The sequence below is a fragment of the Balaenoptera acutorostrata genome, chromosome 9, assembly GCF_949987535.1.
Source record: "Balaenoptera acutorostrata chromosome 9, mBalAcu1.1, whole genome shotgun sequence".
Lineage (NCBI taxonomy): Eukaryota > Metazoa > Chordata > Mammalia > Artiodactyla > Balaenopteridae > Balaenoptera > Balaenoptera acutorostrata.
The window spans coordinates 110,103,428-110,127,672 of NC_080072.1; the positions used below are offsets into that span (position 1 = coordinate 110,103,428).

General features: G+C 48.5%; 1 protein-coding gene across 2 annotated transcripts in view; it reads left to right on the forward strand.

Annotated features, from left to right (window-relative positions):
• NTM (neurotrimin) overlaps nucleotides 1-24,245 on the forward strand; it is a 931,513-nt gene that overhangs the window by 301,079 nt on the left and 606,189 nt on the right. Inside the window, exon 1 of one of the 2 annotated variants that reach the window (XM_057553467.1) lies at nucleotides 3,734-3,807. The exons of the other annotated variant lie outside the window; for it this stretch is intronic. The gene's annotated coding sequence lies outside the window, so the exon portion shown is untranslated. Of the gene's footprint in view, nucleotides 1-3,733; nucleotides 3,808-24,245 lie in introns of those variants that run through there. 2 annotated transcript variants of the gene reach the window in all.

The following is a 24,245-nucleotide window of genomic DNA, read 5'->3' on the forward strand; positions in this document are numbered from 1 at the left end:
GATTATCCACCTTGCATCCCCAGTGCCTGGCCATGATGCTGATAGCAATCGATGTTGAGTTGAACCTGACTGCTGCTTGTGGGGTGGAGTGATGCTTGTGCGGCAGACCCCAGCCGCTCCCTGCGGGCTGAGCACCAAATCCTTGATCCTGCCCTCAGGCTATGTGACACCACTTGGGATTGGAAAATGCAGCCCTCAGTCTCACAGACCAAAGGACAGACGTCCAGTCACCCTCTGAGATGGTCTCACCCAATCCCAGAGGCCCACGGACCCCAGCACATCTTAGAGGTGCTGCCTTAGGACTTGTAGACCACTCGCGAGACTGCAAGGTTTATTTTAGCTGGTTTTTAAAACAGTGTGTTCAGTTAGTTTTAATTTTCCGTGGGCGTACTGTTCAGGAAGAGCAAACGCTAGCAAACGAGTTGGATGTTTGTCAACGAAAATGCCCACAGGCCGTTGGGGGCCAAGGAAGGAAGGAAGCCACGGGGCAGGATTGCTCTTTCTCCTGGGACCTCTGCCACCACCTGTGGGTCTGTGCGAGGAGCCAGGGAGAGCCGGGACAGAGGCAGGCAGGTTGGGGGGGGTGTGGGGTGGTGGTCCTGACCCGCCTCAACCTCCCCAGTGTGACCCCACCCTCGGGAACCCAGGAGCTCCTGACAGGATCGCCCAGGAGGGGCTGGGAAGAGAGGGGAAGGAAGGAAGGGGTGAAGGAGCAGGTGGAGGTGAATTCCTGCCCTTTGAGTCCCAGGGCCGGACAATAACTCTTTAACTTTCAGGCCTTAATTCAAAGGCTGGCTCAGTCCCTAGGCCGGACTTAATGACATTCATCCTGTGGAATTCAGTTTCCCCAAAATGCTGCTTTTAGCCCCGTTCCCCGAAAGCACTGGTTCTTTCTGAGGTGAAGTCCATAGGAGGGGCGGGATTGGGGTGTCCTTGTGCAAGGAGGGGATGGAGGCCTCAGTATCAGGAGACGTCAGTTCCTCTTCTGCTTTCTCTCTGCCTCTGGGAAGGTCATGGGTCCACCTGCATGCATTTTGGGAAGCCTGATTCAGAAAGCATTCCCCCCTCTTTAGATACCATGTTCATCTTTTCCCAGGTACTTGACTGTCATTTCTGCCTTCCTGCAGCGTCCCACTGCCTCCGAGGAGGTGGTACCATTGTTACCGTTACAGCACCTGATGCTATTTCATTCATATCACAGGAGATAGCACAGAGCATGACTGCTAAGTATACCTGCCACAGGTTGAGTACCAGTGCTGTGTGGGCAGGGTGCTACAAACCTCCCCTGTGTTCATCCTTTAATCCCTGTCTCATGACGACCCTCAGGAATGGGTGCTGTCATCACCCCATTCTGTAGATGGGAAAGTGAGGCCTGGGGAAGTTGTGGGTTGCTTCCGGTCTCACATCCAGCCCCTGCTCCTCCTGACCACTAGTCTGAGCTGTTGCACAGGCAGAAAGCACTGGAATCACCCCATAAGGCCTGGCAGGCTGGGGAGACTCTCCTGACAGGACAGCATGGTTCTCGCGTGCCCTTTAGACGTTGAGAAGTAAAGACATACCAGCCTGGTGCTTCCCAGCGCCCCAGTGACGGATGAAATGTACATGCGATAGAGATGCCGGCGCACCCAGGGCAGGCAGAGAGAGGACCCCAAGGGGGGCCCTGAATTCCGGCGTCATCCCATCCATCTCCCTCCCTGCTCCCCCTTCCCCTCCCCCAGGGTGGGCTCCTCCGAGGGTCAGACCAAGGCTTCCCGCCTGTCCTCCTGCGGGCAGCTGGCCCGTGCCCCAGACCGCCCCTCCCGCGATCGCACCTGCCAGCCCTCTGGAAGGCAAAGGGGTTATTGTGCTTGAAGAGTAAAGAGCATCGCTACTGGGCATGCGCCTGTTACCTGGGACCGAGGTGAGGGCTCCCCGGTCTGCACAGGGTGACCCTCTGCAGTGCAGGCCTGTGCTGCCGTGTGGCAGTGATGGTCAGGGGCCGTCACCCTTGTGGTCTCGCAGGCCGGGACCCAAGCTGCCGAAGCCCATGGGGAGGGAAGCTCGCCGCACTCTCAGGACTCGAGGCCACATGGGGTCACCCTAACACACGCTGTCCCCGAGCCCATTCGTTCGTAGAACTGGGACCAGGAACACGTGGACCTGGCAAGGAGACGCCTGGATCCGGATTGAGGATGAAAGGACCATACGACACACGGCCCCACCCAGTGAGGCCTTCCCCGCACACCCTGGCCCAGGTCACACATGCACCAACGTTTCATCAGAAATACCAACAAAGCTGCCCAAATCCCAGAGATCGGGGCCTTCTCCCAGAGCAGCAGTTAGAGCCTGCGCCCCGCACCTGAGGAGATGGGCGGGGCACACACAGTGGTCCAGGGTCAGCCGGACACAAAGCAGGCTCGGACCAGCCGAGCAGGATGCTGGCCCGCGGCGGGCACAGGGGTGCAGCCTGAGAGCACGTGCTCTCAGAGCCCCCAGAGTCAGAAACTCGCGAGAGAACACGTGTTCTGCCTGCACAAGTGGACACATCCACACGGTTAAAAACCACACAACGTCAACAAGATCTCACGCTGAAATACAGAGCCAGGTCCTTACCCGCCTTATCAGAACTGTGAGGGCCTCGGGTTAGAGAGAGAAAGGCTCGGGCATGAGAAGGCAGGAGAGGAAGTGAGCAAGGCCCGGGGTTGGGAGGTGCTCACCGAGACCTCGGTCCAGGCCTCCGGGAACACAATGGCAGGGCCCCTCCTTGGCGTTTGGGAGGAGTGGACACGCCACATCAGGCCTGGGCTACAGGGTAGTGTGGGTGATGGGGACACGGAGCACGGGACTTCCTCCCGTTCTGTTCTCTCCTTCGCGTCTCCCTCACAGCCGAGGACGAGATGTCCCAGCAAAGCAAAGGGACAGGCTGAGGCCCAGACGCCAGAAGATCTGGAAGAACATAGTTCACAAACGAATGCAAAAGTGAGAAGAAGTATCCAATAAATGAACCACCTGATAGGGGAGTAATGACTGCCCCCTCCTGCCAATAAAATATCAGTTAGCACAGAAAGCAAAAGTCACAGGGATTACATTGAGGAACTCTTCTCCCACAGCAGGTACACCTGGCCTAAGGGCAGGGGAGAGAGTAAGACCATTAAAAACGAGGAGACGAGTTGGGTGCAGAACAGGCCCCTGCCTCGGGGTTCAGCCTGAGCCCACCCACCCGATGTCCTTGTAGTGTCACCTCTATTGGATGCAAGAGGAGCCCTGGCTGTCCCCCCCCCCCGCCCCCAGATGGGCTGTCGGCAGGGGCCTCCCCCAGACTGACGGGGCCCGGGCGAGACCCCTGCACTCCAAACTCGGGGGCCGCGTGGATACCCCGTTCCAACACACATTGTGCAATTGTCTGGCTGACTGGCCACTTCTTTCCTTTGGCAGAGCCCGAGGGACAGGTCATGTTCTTCGTCCTCCCTCAGTGGCCACTGCTTGGATGGGACCAGGTCACGAGGGAGGAGGGGAGAGAGGGAAGGGAGATGTAAAGTACCTCCTGAGAGCCAGGGAGGATGTGGACTCTTGATATGAAGGGCAAAAGGGATACGGCGCCTGCCTCTGATGAGCCTCGTCAGGGATAAGACAGCTCTCGGAGGGGACACACTCAGGTGTGCCCCGGGGAGGGGCGGAGCTGATGACCCAGCGGACGGCCTTTCGCTTTGTAGGAGGGTGTGCGGGGCTGGAGCGGAGCTGGGGAGCTCTGGCCGGCAGAGGAGAGGTGTCTGTCCCAGCCCCACACGGGCCGTGCGTCTCCGCGAGCAGCTGCCCCGGAGGATTCAGGTACCAGCGGCAGGGCCCCGCGGAGGACGCGCGGGACGGCCCACGTGCTGGATGCAGCGCCGCCTCTTCTCCCCTCGGTGCGGGGAGGGGGCATTTCCCCTCATCTTCAACCTTTACGGACTGCAGTTCACAGGGGAAGGCGGTGACAGCCCCCCGTGGAGTGGCCTGGGGGCAAGAAGGTGGCATGTGGTTTGCTCCGCCTCTGCGGGTGGGCTTTCTTCCTGCTTCCTGTTCAGACCCCTCCTGCCCGCACTTATGGCTCTGCCTCAGCAGCACCTTCTGCGGCTGCCCCTCCCCCGCTGCAGGGTCCACCAGGAGGTCACTTGGCGGGAGCCCTGGGGCCCAGCCGGGCTGAGCTGCGCCATCAGTGCCGGAGTCGGGGGCGCGCATGAGCAGGCCCTGCCCCGCCCTCTCCTCCCTCCTCTTCCCGTGGTCCGTCCAGGGAACTTTGTGGGCGCCGACCTCTGATAGATTCCCTCTGCCTTCTTTTCCCTGAGAGCCTGTCCCCAGCCTTCTTCCCATCTCTTTCCTTTTCTCCTCTTCTCTTTTTCCTCTTTTTTGTTTCTTCCTCTCCCTTAATGTAAACCCCCGAAGGGGGGACAGTGTGATGACCACACCCCAGAGGCTCAGGCTCCTCAGCGGTGACCTTGCTGAGCTCAGGTCCCTCCACTGGGTGGAGCTCGTTAAGCATCAGTATTTCCCGTGTTAACTTGGCCGAGATTAACACGCTGCAGGAGGCTGGGGGTGGGGAGAACCAACACCCACTGAGCTTTTACTGTTTGTTAGGAGTTTGTCATATGCAGCCTCACTCATTACTCAGTATATGCACATACACACACACACACACACACTATGGTACAAGGTAGATACCATTAACTTTTCAAATGAAGAAACTGAAGATAAGATGCTCAGTGATCATGTCAGATACTGAAAACGATAAAATGATGACAGCATGGCTATGGCCATGTCACCTGGTCAAGAAAGAAGGGTGCTCTGGCTGGGGCACCTGTGGGTGGCCCTGCAGGTGGGGTGGGAGCGCAGCAGCCAAGGAGACGGGAGGTTCAGGAGGGGAGGGGAGAAGACAAAGCGAGGGGTGGGAACCACAGGCTCACACGTCTGCACTGAGAACCTCCACGGTCTCTTCCCTCCCTGCTGGCCCCCGACACCTTCCCCAGGTTTACCTGGACCCCTCCTGGAGGTGGTGTGAGAGCCACCTTCCCCGCGCAGGCCTCTGGGTGGTGCCGAGACCAGGCTGGCTCCTCTTTAAAGAAAGGAGAGAAACAGGAGAGGGGGAGAGAGACAGAGAATGAGAGAGAAGTGGGGGGGGGAGGGGGAGGGGGAGAGAGACAGAGAATGAGAGAGAAGTGGGGGGGGGAGGGGGAGGGGGAGAGAGAGAAGAGAAGGGGGAAGAGAAGGAAGCAGGGAGGGGAGAGAGAGAGGGAGAGAGAGAGAGGGAGAGAGAAAGATTCCATTTTGGCATCTGGGCCAAGAAACAGGGACAATGGAGCCCTTGCCCGAGCTCCGATTAGTATCAGGGCAGAAAGTGTCTTCCCAAACTTCATAAAGGAAGTCAGGTAAGTGCAGGAGAATTGGGCAGGAAACGAGGTCACCCCACCTCATGAGGCTCCTTCAGGGGTAAAGACACTGAGAATAAAATCGTAGGGAAAGAAAGCGTTCAAACAGAACCATGATTAAGGTTTCCCGATTCCAGGAAGAAATCAAAGGGAAGAATGTCATGAACATTCTGGGTTAGTTTTCGATGCTTCAGCCAAGAAATAGCCTGGCAGGTCATTAATGAACCTAGCTGGGATTCTGGGTTTTCATACTGTGGTTAATTAATCTATGTAAGTATTTATAATGGTAATGGCAGAGCGACCGTCAGCCAAGACAAGTCATTATAAGGTGAAATCAGGCCAGGCCCGGGACTGGGTTTGGGAGGGGCGTGGGTCTGGGGCTTGGCTTTACAGGAATCACTGTGTTTTAAGTGTTCTGGGACAGGGCAGAGGTGACCCAGAGGAAGGGAGCGACAGTCTCGGAGCCAGAGGTCAACAGCCCTGGCCAGGGTGGCGTAAGTGGGATGGAGGCTTGTTCAGGGGCTGCTTTCTAGTTCTGAGCTGTTCCGTCTCTGTGAGGGATGGGGAAAAAAATCTCCAGCTGAAAAATGTCACCTTCAACCTGACACTGGAGCCAGGGCATTTACAAATCTGCCTGTTGCCGTGACAGCCTGACGGATCACAGCCTCAGCCAGCACTGAGTTAAATCGCCACTATACGTCTTGCAAAAAGTTTGGGCTCTTAAGATTTTTATCATCGAGACAGGTTAAGGGATGGGGGTGGGCACAGCTTCCAAACAGGAAGGGGACCGAGGCTGTGAACCTGCCTTCCCTGGAACTCCAGCAGCTGCAGGATTATCTATTACCGGAGGGGAGGTGACAGGAGAAAATTACCCAGCATCAGCCCCATCTGTTGCTGAGCACCGTTTGTTTCACCTTCACTAATTCACTTGGTTCGTCATTCTTCCTTTGTCTCCGTGTCATGCACAAAACCCTACATCTCTTTGCCCTGGTGTCCCAGCCGGGCAGCGTAGCTGCAGAAACAAAGCCTCGGGAATCTTTTCAATCAACTGCAGTCAGTCTGAGTCTCTCTCTCCTCTGCCTCATTGTCATTTCCTCCATAATTGATTAGGAACTGGAGGCAAGAGAGAAACTGTGATTGCTTTTACAGCCTGGGTCTGCAGGCAAAGCACATTTCTGTGTTTGGCTTTGCCTCCTGGGACCTGCCTCTTTCAGGAAGGGGTGGCAGAGTGATAACAGGGGCTAGCAGACTCGTGTCACAGGGAGAGAGGTGGCACACCTAGGCGAAAGCCCTGGCTCTCCCGTTATCCTTGGATGCTTGACCATCAACCTCTCCCAGCTTTGTCTTCTCATCCATAATAAATCTGAGGCTGGCTCTCCTCCACCAGCCAGGGTTGTTGTAAAGATTAAATGAGATAGTATAAGGGGGAAGCTTCACTGTGCCTATTTAATGAGAAAGTGAATTTAAAGCACTTAACACAGCCTTGCAGATAACAAATGTTCCATAACTACCATTCTATTATTATGCAAATGAAAGTAACAGAGATTATTTTCTACCCTTGCAGCATCTGCCATTCTTCTGGTTCCCGAGCTAGATAGGGCTGCTCATTCAACATTTACTGAGCGAGTTCTATGTGCCAGATGCTGTATTTGTCCTGGGGCTGTGGAGATTTTTTAAATGAAAGCAGAGATGGTAGCTCCTGGGTCTGGGAGCACAGAATCTGGTGGGGAGTCCTGTCCCGGAGGAGCTGAGAACAGGATGCTTAGGTGTGTACTTCACTTGGAGGGGGGGTGGGATTGCTAGCGAAGGTCCTGATTGAGAAAGTGACATTCGAGTTGGGTTTTGTAGGGGTTGGCCTGTTGAAGTTGGGGGCAGGATAGGGCATTCAAGTGGGAATTGCATTCAGTAACGCTTCTGGGCAGGACAGGGGTCAGGGGTCTCTGGGAGAAGCACAGGGCCCAAGGCACCCCTGAAGGGTACCCCACTGCCACATCTGGGACTGGACATGTAAACAGGGAGATATTGCAGAAGGAGCATGTTCATTTGATGCTGAGGATTCTGAGCTTCGCTAGAGGGCGCTGAAGACCATCAAAGGCTTTTATTTATTTATCTTTTTTTTTTAACATCTTTATTGGAGTATAATTGCTTTACAATGGTGTGTTAGTTTCTGCTTTATAACAAAGTGAATCAGTTATACATGTACATATGTCCCCATATCTCTTCCCTCTTGCATCTCCCTCCCTCCCACCCTCCCTATCCCACCCCTCTAGGTGGTCACAAAGCACCAAGCTGATCTCCCTGTGCTATGCAGCTGCTTCCCACTAGCTATCTATTTTACGATTGGTAGTGTATATATGTCCATGCCACTGTCTCAGTTTGTCCCAGCTTACCCTTCCCCCTCCCCATATCCTCAAGTCCATTCTCTAGTAGGTCTGCATCTTTATTCCCGTCTTGCCCCTAGGTTCTTCTGATCTTTTTTCCCCCTTTTTTAGATTCCATATATATGTGTTAGCATACGGTATTTGTTTTTCTCTTTCTGATTTACTTCACTCTGTATGACAGTCTCTAGGTCCATCCACCTCACTACAAATAACTCAGTTTCGTTCCTTTTTATGGCTGAGTAATATTCCATTGTATATATGTGCCACATCTTCTTTATCCAGTCATCTGTCGATGGACACTTAGGTTGCTTCCATGTCCTGGCTATTGTAAATAGAGCTGCAGTGAACATTGTGGTACATGACTCTTTTTGAATTATGGTTTTCTCAGGGTATATGCCCAGTAGTGGGATTGCTGGGTCGTATGGTAGTTCTATTTTTAGTTTTTTTTTTTTTTTTTTTTAGTTTTTTAAGGAACCTCCACACTGTTCGCCATAGTGGCTGTATCAATTTACATTTCCACCAACAGTCATCAAAGGCTTTTAAACGAGGCACCGCAGTCCTGGCCACAAGGAGTAAGGTTAGCTTAGAAGATCACTCGGGACTGGATGGGGCCAGGATGGAGAGAAAAGATCAGCTAGGCTGACAGTACAGAGATCCAGAAGCTGCCGGCCTACGGAGAGGTGAGAGAGCAAATCTTACACCACACCCTAGTGCAGCAGTCAGCACCCAGGGGCTGCCCCCCAGTAGGCAGCATGGCAGGGCCTGGGGCTGGAAGGGAAACACCCCTCCAGGGTTCCAGAAGAGCCATGACATTACGAGCTGCAGCCACCAGAGGGCAGTGGCGGGAGGGCCTAGATGCAGGCAGTGCTGCTAGGTCTAGGTGCAGCCACAGGGAGGGTGGGCAGAGAGCTCTCTGCTGGGGGAGCGCTGATGTGATATCCAGGCCGTTTTCACCTTAAATTGTTCTGGGGCACGGTCAGGCCAAGGATTCAATTTGAAAAATCTCTGTGCTCCACTGACAAGATGCACAGCAGGCTTGTATGAGAAGCCGGGACGCCTGTGGTCCAGACCCCCGGTTTGAGACTTATTGCATTACCTGTCCCATCTATCAGCTCCCCCAGGACGGTGCTGGAGATGGGAGGGGTTTGCCCGGAGGCTTCCTAGAGGATGAGTTCACGTGTCCGGTGTGCTTTCACACGCGCTGTCTCCTTGAAGCCTCAGGGTAACCCTTAGAGGTGCAGGTTAACACTTCACAAATGCAATTCAGACGAGTTACCTGATCTGCCGGGAAATGAGGCAGTCGCTGTGGACTCAAGGGCTCAAGCCCTTCCTGCCATTTCACTCCGAATCCTCTCAATCTCCTTTGTCCTTTAAAACAGGGTGTGTTTCTATGTTGTAAGTGGCAAATCTGCGGATTGTGAGTGTCTCAGAGAAGCTGATCTGCTTCCTGAGGGCCGGGGAGGGGATAGTGCAGCAGATTGGAACGGAGAGCCCCAAAGGTCACGCGTTGTTTGTAACTGAGACGCTTACGGGGACGCTTCCCACTTGATCTTCGAGGCAACAGCATGGGAAGGATTACATCCCGGTTTTCAAATGGGGAAACTGAGGCTCAGGGAGGTTCCTGTCCCAAGCCAGCACAGCCAGCAGGCGCCCGAGGTCTGTGAACCCGCACCGCTGGGGTCTGCGAGCCCCCTGGGCCAGGTGGGGCTGAGGTTCACGAGGAAGGCTGAATCTATGGCCCAGAAAGGTACACACCTGTTGAACATTTCAGTAGTAGTTTCCCAGCAGAAAGTGTGGTTGACACAGTAGACCTGTGACAATCCAACGCCAAGGAGAGAGCAGGCTAATTCCATTCGGGACCAAAAGAGCTATTATTGTCCTCAGAGGGAACAGACGCGTTTCCTCAGCAGAATCACCTGTCGGGACCGTGGCGGGTGATCCCTGTCACTGTGTCGACTGGGACAAAGATGACACGGTCCAGGACCTGCCAGGAGAGATCACGGGCAGAGAGGAAGGAGAGTGGGAAGCAAGCCCAGGACACAGCGCTGACCACACAGCTGGACGCGTGCAGCCTCAGCGGTTCTGGACGGAGTCTCCACGTGTCCTGGGTTAAGGGGCTGGGCCAGCACGGTGACTCGCTTCCTCCGTGGGCCCTGCAGAGGACATGACTCCCAGTTAGATGGACCCAGTTTCCCCGCAAGCCCGCATCAGACCACACACGGCTGTGTTTCCATTTACTCGTGGATTCTGGGTTCCTTGCAGCATGTGGCACTCTCTCTGTCTTGTTGGTCTCCTTTTCGCTTCTACAGAACTAGACTCGTAGCTCCGTGACCCTTCCCTGTTCCTTCACTTCTCTGAGCCTCATGTCCTTGTGTGATAAATGAGCAGAGTACTACTCTCCGTACCTGCCCCGAGGATGCAAAGAATCGGTGTATATGTTAGCAATTAGTTCAGGGGATGGCACAGATTAAAGCTAAATAAATATTGGTTTTCTCTCTTCCTTCACCTTTGTGTCTGAAACATGCACGCGTGTGCACACACACAGGGCAAACCACAAACCTCACCAATAAATCTATGCGAAGTCAGAGTTAACTTAGAGAATTGACCTGGTGCAGAGGCTTTTAGAGGACTGACATTCCTCAGGTGATGGAAAACAATGATAATAAATCTTAAGGCATGTCACCTTGCCCCTGGCACTGAAAACAAGGACCTGAAATGTTAGTGGACTAGCCTTGAGTGTGTGGAGGAAGGCAGCCGAGACAGCCGGCTCCCCGCAGGAGGGGCAGCGGGGCCGGCAGGGAGCCCACTGGGGGCACAGAGACCGGCCCGTGAGCTGTCAGACTCTGTGCTTGTTAATTTCCCAGATTTCCTTTCAGGATGAGGATGCAGGGAAGGACGGCCCTGCGTGTGGTACTCACAAAGATCACGGGCAGTGAGATTTTGGGATGAGCTTGCAAATGTGGATGCGTCAGCCCAGAGCTGTGCGGACTGTACCTCTCAGAGTCCTGGACATCCCCAGGGGCTGGTGCTGTCCCTGCTGGCACGGGGTCCGGCCGTTCTCATCGTTGTGCTGGGGTGGCCACTGCGGCCTAGTCCGGAATACTTCACTTTTGATTGTTTGACGTATTGGCTGATTACTTTCAATACTTAGGTCCTTTAGTAATTTTGGAGAATTATTAATCTTCCATTGTCTCTTCAAATATTATTTCTCAGCTCTCTCTTTCTGAAGCTTCTGTGAGGCGTGTGTTGGGTCCTCTCACTGTTAACTGCTATTTCATATTTTTCATTTCTACGTATCTGGATGACTTCCAGGTTTATCTTCCATTTTGGTCATTTTATCTTCTCAGATAATGCTTAACCATTCATTGAGATTTTAAATTTTTCATGACTTCAATTTTTACTTCCAACAGCTCTTTAAGGCTTTACTTTTTTTATGTCTTCATTTCATATGTGTTTGATTCCTGCTTTTAAAGCTGAACGGTTCCGGTCTCGATTTAGTCTTTGGATTACTGAAGTTCACAGGGGCCTCAGAGGATGCGTCTGTGTCCTCGTGTGTTTGGTGATTTGGGATCAGGAGCACATCCTCAGCAGGCAAGCGTGTGTCCTGGAACGCCTGTGTGGCCCGCGATGAGAGCATGTCTCTCCCTCTGTGTTTGCCTCTGTGGGGCCGGCGGGAGTGAATCAGCACAGGAAGCATAAATTGGACCCCCGAACCCCTCACAACACAAATTCCCTGCAATTACAAATTCCCTGGGGAGACACAGCTGCTCCGTCCAGAGCCAGGTCAGGACAGACAAGGTTCCTTGCTGTCCTCGTGCTAATTTGGGGACCTTTTCCTAATCCAACACTTGGAGGCTCTCAAGGGATCCATCCTCCTGTGGAAATGTGCTCCAGTCCTGGCCTAGCTCTCCAAGTTCCTGTGAGGTCGTGGCCCCTTGGCTTATGTCACCACAAGTTGACTCTCCCGCCCCCGGCCCCAGGCAGCTGAAACACCAGTTCATGCCCCGGCCACTCTGTTCTACGCCCCATCTTCAGTGTTAGTCTTGGAGAATTCCTTTATTTTCTCCCCATCATCATCATCATCCTTAGCGGCAGCCTTATCATGGCCAACATTTGTTGAGCCCTTTTGCTACATGCCAGCCCTGCTCTAATTGCTTTATATGAATTAACTCATTTACACTCATAACAACACTATGAGGCAGATGCTATAATTATCCCCATTTTCCAGATGATAAAATTGGAATTTTCTTTAAAGAACAAGCACTCCCCATTGGAAAAAAAAAAAATACATCCTAAAGATGTAGGTAATAGTTTTATAGCAGAGGGGAAAAGAATCAGGTTCATAAAGGAAAATGATTTTCCCAGGTTCTCATAGTTAGTTAGTTCACAGCGGAGTGAGAACCAGACCCTCAGCCCAGAGCCGGATTTCCCTGTTAAAGAGTCTTCCTTTGATGAAGTCCTACTCATTTCTTATATTGCAGTCAAAGTCGTCCCTGCGGAGGGAAGTCGGAGAGAACGTTTATGGCAGCCCGAGCATAAAGGTGGGCTTGCTCACCTGTTTCAGGTGTCTCTATATTACGGCTAATCGTTCTAACCAACCTGGGTGCTAGGGAAGATACCAAAAGGATTGTATCGACTGATCACAAAATTGTTACAAGAGGTTGGCTGTTAAACGTTGTCTTCCACGAAGCGTGTTTCTTACGAACGCAGAGAGATTTATAAATACAGACAGAACATCTCTAAATGAGAGGCTTAAAGGTGATGGGGACTCCCTCCCTGAATGTGAGTCATTTTGAAAACAAAAATCTACCTGCTGAAATCAATTAGTCTCTGGATTATGCTTTGAAATTATATTTCTATTTCTACAGAGAATGATGGTTAAAAATTAAAAGGAACAGAGGAACAGAGGCTCCTTCTGTTACCTTTTAGCCCAAAGGTTTCTCTCTCTTCGTTCATCAAGAAGACTGGGCTTTGAAAGCCAGATAGGGCGAGTCAGAAAGGGTGGGATGGGGAGTCATCCCTGCCTGGGATCTGCCAGGTCTGATAAGGCAGGAAAGAGTAAGAAGAGGCCAGGAACAGCAGCCCTCTGAGTTGAAGAAGGCAAAGAATCAGCCAGAGCAGGCGAGTGACTTCACATCTCAGGAGAAAGCTCTCGGCTCCCTGTGCTGCCTTGTGTGTCCTACAGCTGGTAAGAATCCAGTGCCCACAAGTGACCTTACCCTCCCCAGGCGAGGGCAGATGCCAGCAAGGTCATGAGACGCCTCCAGCCTTCCCCGCTTGCGTGGAAACCTGCATTTCTACCCCAAACAATTCTTGTCTCATCACCTGCGTTGCTTCCTCCTGACCCCAAACCTCTGCTCTAAACTACCCTAGGTTCAATTTCCTGCTTTCCTGACTTTGCCAGGATGCTTTCCACCTGTGGTATTTTTTTTCACCTTTTCTTTGAACCAAACCATGTATTTCACCTCCTACATAATAGCAGTCATTCTGATCTGCAGTCATTCATTCCCTTCGTAAAACCCGAGGTCGACTCATCCCCATCTATTCTATGCGTTAAGCGTCCATCTTGCAAGCTGCTTCTTGGGATGATGGGCAGAAACATACAAGGGATGAAAATGATCTGCATCTGGATTATGGTGGTGGTGACACAAGTATATACAATTGTTAAAATTCGTCAACTGGTATGCTTAAAATCTGTGTAAATTTTAGCTCAACAAAGTTGACTGCCCACACGCCCACCAAAACCCTCCCATGTTGGACAAAGAGGGACCCAGGTCACTGATATTCTCACATATTCTCTAAGTCTAATTTAGGAACAAAACTGGGCTGGACTACAGAGAAGATGCTGAAATTAAAAGTGCACTTTCCAGGAATAAATTTTTAAAATGAGAGTCTTTGAGCACCTATGATAGGGAGATCCTGGGTCTATGAATAAAACTATCCCTGATATAAGCTTATATAGTCTAATACAGAAGACAGAAAAGTAGAAAGCTCCAATAAAGTGGGTAATTGCTAAGATAGAGGCAAGAGTAGGGGACTAGGGAGGTGATCAAACCTAGCTGAAGCACAAAAGTCTTTCTGCAGGAAGCCCGTAATGAGCCCTAGGGGTCAGGAGGGATCACCCAACATCACTAGTCAAAACAGCAACCAGAAAGTACTGGACACGTGTGTGCATGTGTGCCTGTGTGTGTGTGTGTGTGTGTCTGTGTGTGTGCGCGCACATGTTCAGTGTCTTGAACTGGACCACAGCTCTGAAGTCCTGGGACTCTTCACCATATAGAAGCTTGGGTATCACATTTGGGTTGGAAGCTGATTTAGGGACTGGAAAATTATCAGTGTGTGCAAACTCGTGATCATTCTGTTCGGGGGCTAAGCAGAGCAGCCAGGTTAGCTGTGGTCCCTTTTCTCTAGGAGTTTGGTTTAATCTAATTTCATTTGTTATTTCTGACTCTGTTGGTTACCAGTCAAGGAATAGTCTTCCTTGGTCAGAGACTCAATGCTTTATTGCAAATATAAAGAAAGATTTCTCTTTTGTTGAAACTTCAGAAATGACTTTCTAATGGCCAGCCTTTATCCAATTTCTCAAAGACAATTTGTGTATCTCTCAAGATGCTTGTCCTAAGGATATCTTCTCATTCCATCCTTTCTCCTTTTCTCCCATGACTTCAGTTACCATCTACAAGTTCAGAAATCCTGATTTTGCACCTCTTCTTAGTTCCATTTGACCCAGTTGCTTACTGGGTCATAATAATCTTCTTAGCTCCACAATGACCCAGTTGTTTACTGGGCCATAATAATAACAAACACTTCTGTAGCACTCACTCTGTGCCAGGCGCCATTCTGAGCACTTTCATGAACTAACTCTTTCAATCTTTGCAGCAACCCTTTAAGGAAGGTGCCGTCATTGTAGAGCATCCTCCTGGCTGCCTTCCAGACACGCAAACTCATGCAAACTCAGCGTGCCCACAGATGATGTCACAGTCACTCCCCTAAAACCTGCACCTCATCCTTCTACAGTTCACATGTCATTAAATGCCACCATCTTCCCACTGGGTGCTCAACCATGAAACCTGGAAATCTTCCTTGACCTTTTCCATATTCAATCTATATTCAGTCACCAAATTTGCTCTGCTATCCCAGTTTTTCTTAGGAGAGGCAGCATGAGGTCATGGCTAAAGCTTTGTCTTTGGAGCCAGACGGTTTAGGTTTGAATCCGATTCTGCCACTTCACAACTGCAAGTCCTTATAGAAGTTACTTAAACTCTCTGAGCCCCAGTTTCATTGTGAGAATTAAAGGAGTTAAAACATGGAAAGCATTTAGTATGGTGCTTGGAATATAGTAATGAAGTATGTCTTCATCTGTCTCAGTTTCACTAAAAAGAAGAAGGCACATGGTGACAGCAGACCTGGGATTATATCCTTTTTTGCCCTTTACCGTCTGTGTGACTTGGCCCAGGTTGGTTGATTCACTGGGCCCAGCTTCTTTATCTGTAACATGGAGATGATACGACACACCCACATGGCCATTGTGAGGAATAAAGGACAAACTGGGTGTAAAGTCCCCAGCAAAATGCCTGGCATGTAATAGTCACACAATAAATGTTATTCCTCTTCTCCCCCATTCATGGCAGTTACCCACCCCATCCACGTCTAAGAAGAAAATAATTAGTTGCCAGAGAAGCATCTGGAATGGGAAGGAGAGAGGGAGCAAATCAGCAGATTTGTCAGCTTTGTCATTAACTACGGGGTTTAGAATCCTGGGCAAGAATTGTGCCTGACATTCCCGTCTCTCTTGCATTTTACCCTCTTTTTTTTAGGGAGCTGAGTATCCAGTTAGTTTGTAAATCACGGCCTATGTTTTGACTGTGCACTGATGTTCAATACTCACATTTCTGAAAAAGCATAAGCTCCAGCTCTTCCTCCTGCCTCACAACAAGTGCACTGCTGAGCGCCTTTTCATTTCCTAATTTAATGGTGTGTCAGTGGGGTTTTGGGGGAGAAGGGCCTAGAGGGACACAGGGCCGTCCTTACCCCGTCAGCTGGAAGGCTGGGCCCACCATGGAAGCAGTGGGCACGGGTTAGCACATCGTGTGTGGTCCCAGTGAAAAATGAAGATGCAGGACACTTGTTCAAAAATTATTAAGCATTTCAGGATGGCATTAGCAGAGCATGAAACCAAACTCAGAGCCCTTCTGAGCCGGGACCCTGTGGGACTTCTCGGGGCACCCACCTATGCAGTGGCCCCGATGGGGAGGACCCAGCTCTCTTTTCCACATGCTCCCTGTGGCCTTCCCTTAATGCTCGTAAATCGCCCCAAACTTTCTTCCTAAGCCCTGGCTTCATCTTTTCACCCACTGCCCAACTCAAACCTCAGAAAAGCTGACCTTAAGAAGCAGAGTCCTGACATCAGATCTCCGATCTCTGCTCCTCCAGTGGCCTTCACTCCGTCTCTTTATAAAAAGCAAAGATGGTAACGATAAAGACGTGCTGATTTTTTTTTTAACTTTTTATTTTATATTGGAGTAGAGTTGATTAACAGTGTTGTGTTAGTTTCTGGTGTACAGCCGAGTGATTCAGTTATACATATACATGTATCTCTTCTTTTTCAAATTCTTTTCCCATTTAGGTCATTATAGAATATTGAGCCTCGTTCCCTGTGCTATACAGTAGGCCCTTGTTGGTTATCTATTTTATTTATTTATTTTTTATTGGAGTATAGTTGTTTTACAATGCTGTGTTAGTTTCTACCATACAGTGAAGTGAAGACATGCTGATTTTTGAAAGTCAATATTTAGTGGGTGATTTTTAGTTCCAGACAAAGGGCTTTCAACATAATTTTCCTGTTTAATCTTTAAGACCATCTCACCAGTAGTTACTGCTTTACCTCCATCTTATGGATTAAGTTATAGATTTAGAAAGATCAAGTATTCTGTCCAAGGTCACACAGTGAACAGGCGGAGGAGCTGGGGTTAGAACCCAGGTTCTCTGATTCCAGAGCAAGGGAAGAGCTTTCAGAGTCTGGAGAGATGTGTAATAGGACAGAATCAACAACAGCAAACCAAAAAAAAACAAAAGAGAGAGAGAGAGAGAGAAACAAACTATATTTGTGACAAGAAGATTGAAGGCTATTAAGATGTCAGTTTTTCCCAAGTGACTTTATAGTTTTAAGGCAATTCTAAGCAAAATGCTAATAGTTTTGTTTTGTTTTGTTGGAATAGCTGTCGGGGAGGATAGTGTTCACTTTTAGCTTTAGCCAAGAAAACCCCCAAAGAGAAACCAACTGGAGGGTGGGAGGAAGATCCCTGCCTATTTTAAGTCATTCCACAAACTACAGTGATACAAACTGTGGGCTTCTGGCATAGGAATCAATAGATGGGTCTATGTAACAGAATTGATTGCCCAGAAATACTTTTATGAATTATAAGAATTGGGGATATGAATATGACAATTTCAGAAATAAGTTAGGAAAGAAAGGGATGTTCCATAAGTGATGTAGATTTTTCTCATAGTGAGAAATCTATATGGAGCCCAACTCCAGAATACATTACAGTAAGTACAACACCATTACAACTAGAAGTAAATATAAGTAAGTTTACAGGTCTATCTGTGTCCCAAAGCAATGGCATAATAAGGGCAGAACGACTGATGAATTTGGCAACATTAAAATTATTGAGTTGGCCAAAAGATTCGTTCAGTTTTTTCTGTAGGATGGCTCTAGTAGCACTTAGTTGTCTTTAACTTCGAAACAATTTTGTTAGATTGTATGTGACAGCTGTCATATCAGCATGCGCTAAAAAAAAAAACAACTTATCAAAATTGGTGAATTTTAGTGTAGCCATTTTAATGTTGAAGATGGAAGAAAAAAGCAAGATTTTCATTATATTATGCTTCATTATTTCAAGAAAGGTAAAAACACAACTGAACACAAAAAAAGATTTGTGCAGTGTATGGAGAAGGTGCTGTGACTGATCGAACATGTCCAAAGTGGTTTCTGAAGTTTCGTGCTGGAGATTTCTCACTGGACGATGCTCCACAGTCGGGTAGAACAGTTGAAGTTGATAACATCAAATCGAGACAGTAATTGAGAACAATCAGTGTTATACCACGTGGGAGATAGCTGACATACTCAAGATATCCAAATCGAGCGTTGAAAATCATTTGCACCAGCTTGGTTATGTGGATTGCTTTGATGTTTGGTTTCCACGTAAGTTAAGCGAAAAAAAAGCCTTCTTGACCGTATTTCCACATGCGATTCTCTACTGAAACGTAATGAAAACGTTCCGTTTTTAAAACAAATTGTGACGGGCAATGAAAAGTGGATACTGTACAACAATGCGTAACGGAAGAGATCGTGGGGCAAGCGAAATGGGCCACCACCAACCACACCAAAGGCCAGTCTTCATCCAGAGAAGGTGATGTTGTGTATATGGTGGGATTGGAAGGGAGTCCTCTAATTATGATCTCCTTCTGGGAAACCAAATGATTAATTCCAACAAGTACCGCTCCCAATGAGACCAACTGAAAGTGGTACTCAACGAAAAGCGTCTGGAATTAGTCAACAGAAAACACATCATCTTCCATCAGGATAACGCAAGACCGCATGTTTCTTTGATGACCAGGCAAAAACTGTTACAGCTTGGCTGCGAAGTTTAGATTCATCTGCCGTATTGCACCTTCATATTTCCATTTATTTGGGTCTTTACAAAATTCTCTTAATGGAAAAAATTTCAATTCCCTGAAAGACTGTAAAAGGCACCTGGAACAGTTCTCTGCTCAAAAAGGTAAAAAGTTTTGGGAAGATGGAACTATGAAGTTGACTGAAAAATGGCAGAAGGTAGTGGAACAAAAGGGTGAATACATTGTTCAATAAAGTTCTTGGTGAAAATGAAAAATGTGTCTTTTATTTTTACTTAACAACCAAAGGCACTTTTTGGCCCACCCAATAAATCCTTCTGAATGTCAAACATCATAAAATTTAAAAACAATCAATATGAGTAAGTATTTTTAACAATATGACAAACTGTTAATATTTTTAATACATAAAGAACTTCAAAAATCAATAAGAAAAACATGAATATTTCAGTAGCAAAATAAGCAAAGGAACTGAAGAGCTAGTTAAAAAGATGTTAATGTGTAAGAAAAAACAAAAACTTCAAATCACTTTGCATCAAAGAAACTCAAATTCATGTAAGATTGAGACGTGCCTCTTTTTGCGTGACAAATTGGCAAAGGTAAGAAAAATGCTAACTCTGCCTTAGTAGTGGGTATTCTCAAACAGCTGGAAAATTAAGCTGAAAAGCAGTTTGGCTGCATGCGACAAAGGTATTAAAATACCTACGTCATTTTACCTGGTGTTCCCATTTATGGGATTATATCCTTGGGTGGTTACAATGGAACTAATAAATGTTTTATATAAAAGGCTATTTGTTGCAGTGTTCTATAAAACACCAAAATAGTGGAAAGGATCTAAACGCCCAGCCTTAGGAGAATGGTTATATACAGTGAATATGATGCAAATTATGAAGTCACATTCATTCATTAAAAATTCTACTGAGGACTTTCTATGCGTTTGAAATGATTCTAAATCCTGGGAATGCATCAATGAGCCCAACAACAAAAATCCTTGTCTTTGGGGAGCTTACATTTTTGTGGGGAGAAAACAGATTTAAAAAATAACATAAACAAATTAAAGCAAAGGCTGGAAGATGTAAGTGCTAAGAAGAAAAATATAAATGGGTAGGAGATGGGGAGAGACAAAGCATGAGGTGGTGGGTTGCACTTTTCAAGTGGATTATCAGAGTTGCTTTCACTGGGAAGGTGTTATTTGAACAAATGCATGACAGTAACGAATGCCGTAAGTGTTGTGGACATTTGTGTGGAAAGCAGACGCATTCCACAGAGGGAAAAAAGGCTGCAAAGGCCCTGAGATGGGAGCTTGTCTGCTGTATTCAAGTAAGGAAGACAGTATGGCTAGAACAGAGTGAGCGGGGGTGGGGTGGGAGATGCCAGGACAGGGGGATGGGTAAGGCAGGAAAGGAGGGGCCAGAGAGGCACTACTTTGGAGCAGAGGTTTTTGTTGTTGTTGTTTGTTTGTTTTAGTGAAGTATGGTTGACTTACAATATTGTGTTAGTTTCAGGTGTACAGCCTCGTGATTCAGTATTTTTGCAGATTATACTCCATTATAGGTTATTACAAGATAATGGGTATCATTGCCTGTGCTCTACAGTATATCTTTGTTGCCTATATATCTTATATCTAGTAGCGTGTACCTGTTAATCCCCTACCCCTAATTCGTCCCTCCCACCTTCCCTCTTCCCTTTGGTAACCACAAGTTTGTTTTCTGCAGTGACATGGATGGACCTAGAGAATACGATGCTCAGTGAAGTAAGTCAGACAGAGAAAGACAAATACTGTATGATCTCCTTTATATGTGGAATCTAAAAACTACAACAAATGAATGCATATGCAAACAGAGTAGAGTTTTGTAGGTCGAGGGAGAGGCTTCTGCTTTTACTGTAGGTCAATGGAAATCCATTGGCAACTTCTGAGCAGAGGGGTGTAGTGGAAGGACTCGTGTTTCGACTGCAGGTGGCAAGAGTAGAACAGGGAGACTTGTTGGGAGACTATTTTGCAATAATCTAGGAAAGAGATGACAGTAGGAGCAGTAGAAATGGTAAGATAGATGTAGATGTGGTAGGTTTAAAAGCAAAAACAATGGGATTCCCTAAAGGATTGGTTGACAGTTGTAGGTGAAAGACAGGAGTTAAACTGAGCTAAAGGATGTTGGCTCCAGCATCTGGAAGGACAGCACTGCAACTAACATAGAATGGGGGGACCCTTGATTAGGCAAGACCAGCGGTCACTCTTCGAGGTGTTCACTTTGAGACATCCGTTAGCCATTCAAGTAGAGATGTGGGATGGGCAGTTGGCTGCGTGAGTCTGAGGTTTAGAGCAGAAGTCTTGCAGGATTGACGCATTTGGGAGTCATCAGCATGTAAATGATATTTAAAGCTAAAAACCTGGATGAGATCACAAAAAGCAGCAGAAGTGCAAAAAAGAAGGTGTCCAAAGTGTGAGCCTCAGGCACTGCACCAGGCATGGGCAGGGGAACCAGCAAAAGAGGGTAAGGGGGGCCGTCCTTGTAATAGGAGGAGAAAACCAAGCCCAAAACAGGACGATGTGGTGTCCTGGAGGCTGAGGGAAGAAAGTGTGCTAGAAGCTGCGTGAATCCCAAGTGTGGTGGAGACTTCACACTGGATGGGACATTGGATCAGCAGTGTGGAGGCCACTAGTGACCTTGAGGAGCACGGGGTGGGTGTGATGGGGGGGCAGACAGAGGTGCAGAGGAGGCAGCTGGAGAGAGAAAGCCTGCACTAACCCACCCACCTGTGCACAGACCTGGGTCCTTTTCCTCAAAGACGACCCTCCACCCTCTCTCCCACACCATCACTCTCCTCCTGGATCATCCCCACCAGCATACAAAGGTCCTACAACGCCTCAATCTGGTTTTTAAAACTACTTAATGGCATCGGAAGATGCTCAGGGTCCCGCGCTGAAGGACGTAAACGACACCAAATAAAATACCCACTGTGATGCCACCGCCTACCCAAGCACGGGCTTCAGTCTCTTTTCCTTAATTCGCTAATGCAGTGGTTCTCAAAGTGGGACCCCCAGACCGCACCACGAACAGCATCTGGGAAGTTGTAAAAAATGCAAATTCGCCAGCCCCCAATTCTCCAGATTAAAGGAATCAGAAACTCTGGGGCAGGACCCAGCAATCTGTGGTCGCAGGCCGTCCAGGCCGCTCGGAGGCCCTATCCCAGAGCCTCAGCACGGTCAAGGCTGTGGTCCACGGGGAATGTGATGAAGGCACCCGTGCGTTACCTGGAAGGATCACATCTCATGCCACACTGCAAACTGCACAAAAAAGACGAATAAGTGTTTCTCTTACTAGAAATCCCTCTGCCTGCCCCACATCATGGGGTGTTTCCGGTCACCTCACTGGTTCCCTTCTCTTCAGGGCTCCTTTCTTCCCCTTCTTCTTCCCTCTCCTCACTCTCTTAGGGATCAAAGCAGTGCTTCCAGGTGTCTTTTACAGAGCAGTTCAGCTGCATGTAACTTGTGTTGTCTTTTCTCTTCTCAACATTTGTACCTTCAAAATATCCTCCCAAATAAAGACAAATAGTCTCCCTTAAGGGGACAGATTCTGCTGTCAACTATTAGGATATCATATATTTGCCTGTGTGTGTTTATAAATGTGTATGTGTGTGTGTATATATACACACACATATATAAATATACACATTTTATAAATAGATAGGGACCATCATTCATATATCTGTGTATCAACACAAGAAAATGTAGACAATTATCCAGAAATGGCAGGACAGTGAATGGCTTTCTTCTCCTTCTTCTTCTCCGGCTTCTTCCTCAGTTTTTCCTCCTCCTCCTCCTTCTTTTATATTTTCCAAAATTTCTGCTGTCAACATATTTCAGTGGACATATTCACTTGTATGGTAAAATGAGTGAAAACTGTAAAGAAACAAAGGAAGAAGGAAATAATAATGAATGAGTCAAGGAAGGAAGGGAGGAAGGGAGGGAAAGGGGAAAGGAGGGAGGGAGGAAGGAAGGGAGGAAGGGAGGGAAAGGGGAAGGGAGGGAGGGAGGAAGGAAGGGAGGAGAAAGGAAAGGACAGGGCAGACTCACCAGCCCCTCCGTGGAAGGTAGGGGTCAGCGTGCTCTGACTACAGCGGAGAGCCCGTGGAGGGTCAGAGGGAGGCTGAGCCTGGTCCAGGTGGAGGTTTGTGGAGGTCTAAGCAGTTCGAGGTGATGTGTATGCCCCTGGAACTCCATCTCGGCCACTCTAGCAGCTGCCCAGCACCTCTGTAGAGCAGCGTGAAACTAGGAATGGAGCCTGCCTTTGTGTGGGAAAACAAGGACATCATGCTACCCACTGGGTTTGTAATTATAAAGAAATGGAAATTTGGGGAACAACAAAATAGAAAATAGTTGAGTACATGTTCTAAATATAAGCTCCACAACGCCATACACGCAAGTAAAAGAGAGAGAGGGAAGATAACAATCCACTGCTCAGAAAAGGGTATTGTTGTCACTTCCCTGTGATAAAGTTCTGTTTCTCACCATTTACTATCGTCCTACCTACATGGTTCAGCCTAGTCTATCTCAGCGTAGCCTCCGCTATTAAGCAAAGTCCAAACGCTAAATGCCTCATTCACACCTCTTGCCACCAGGAGCAGCTGTGTCTCCAGTGATTTTTCTCAGCTTCTCTAAGTCCAGTTCATTCTTCTCCATGTTTTAAAGAACTAGCCTCTGAAAGACTTTCCTCTCCTCTTTTCTGCATGTTTTCCTTTTCTCTTAATCCCCAAGAAAGTGTGTTTTACACTACAGGTCGGCGACCATATCCTCTTCTCTTTGTGTTTCCAAAGAGGCCCGCTCCCCTCATTTTAGAATTAATTTAAATGTGCTTTGTCGTAGATGAAGCAAATGCCACCATTAGGAGCAGCGCACATGGAAGGCATGCGTCCTGTCTTCACAGTGAGGTGTCCTTCTCGAGTCCACTCTAGTCCACTACCAGCCCTCTGATGTCTGTGACATCAGATACCACTTGCAGCTGGCCCTCTGCAGAGACATGGCCAAATCCCCCAGCCTTTGCTGTTTCCCAGGGCCGAGAAATGAGGGATTGTAGCTTGAGTGACGCTATTTCACCTGATTTATGCTCATTGACATTTATTGAAATGGCCTCCAAGATTTTGCAAGCTGAAGCAGTCCTAGACTCACGCTTGCTTAATAAATGCTTTTCTAATGACAATAGAAAGAAGCAAGAACTGTTTGTACATGGAATTGTGCCTGGTGCTTCAGGAAGATTCACAACAACAAGCACTAGCTTCTAGAAGCTTATGATGCAAGACGGAGGAAGAGATGGTTATTGGACACATGGTTATTAGGTGGGGAACAGGCCACCCCCCAATATGGTGGCTGAACAAAGATAGGATTCCACTGCCTCTCACCTGACAGTCAGAACAAAGGGGGCTTAGGGCTGCATGCGGGCCCTGGCATCACCAGTTCCCAGTTAGTAAGGAGGAAGGAAGAATGCAAGACAAGCGATTTGCAACTTTATTGCTCGTATGCCGCCGTGGGCCCGAACCCGTCACATGATGACCCCTGCAGGAAGCCTGGGGACTGTGGTTTGTAAGTGCATAGCCAGATGCCCAGCTGAAACTGGAGAAGGGGAGAAGCAGCCCCTGTTAACTGAGAGAAGGAAGCAAACATGGTTTCCAGGAGGCTGTGTCAGTTCTAGAGCGGCCATCACAAATTACCACAAACTGGGTCACTTAAGCAGCAGAAATGTATTCTCTCACAGCTCTGGAGGCCAGAAGTCCAAAATCAAGGTGCCAGCATGTTTGGTTACTTCTGGAGGTTGTGAGGGAGATTCTGTTCCAATCTCTCTTCTTCCTTCTGGGG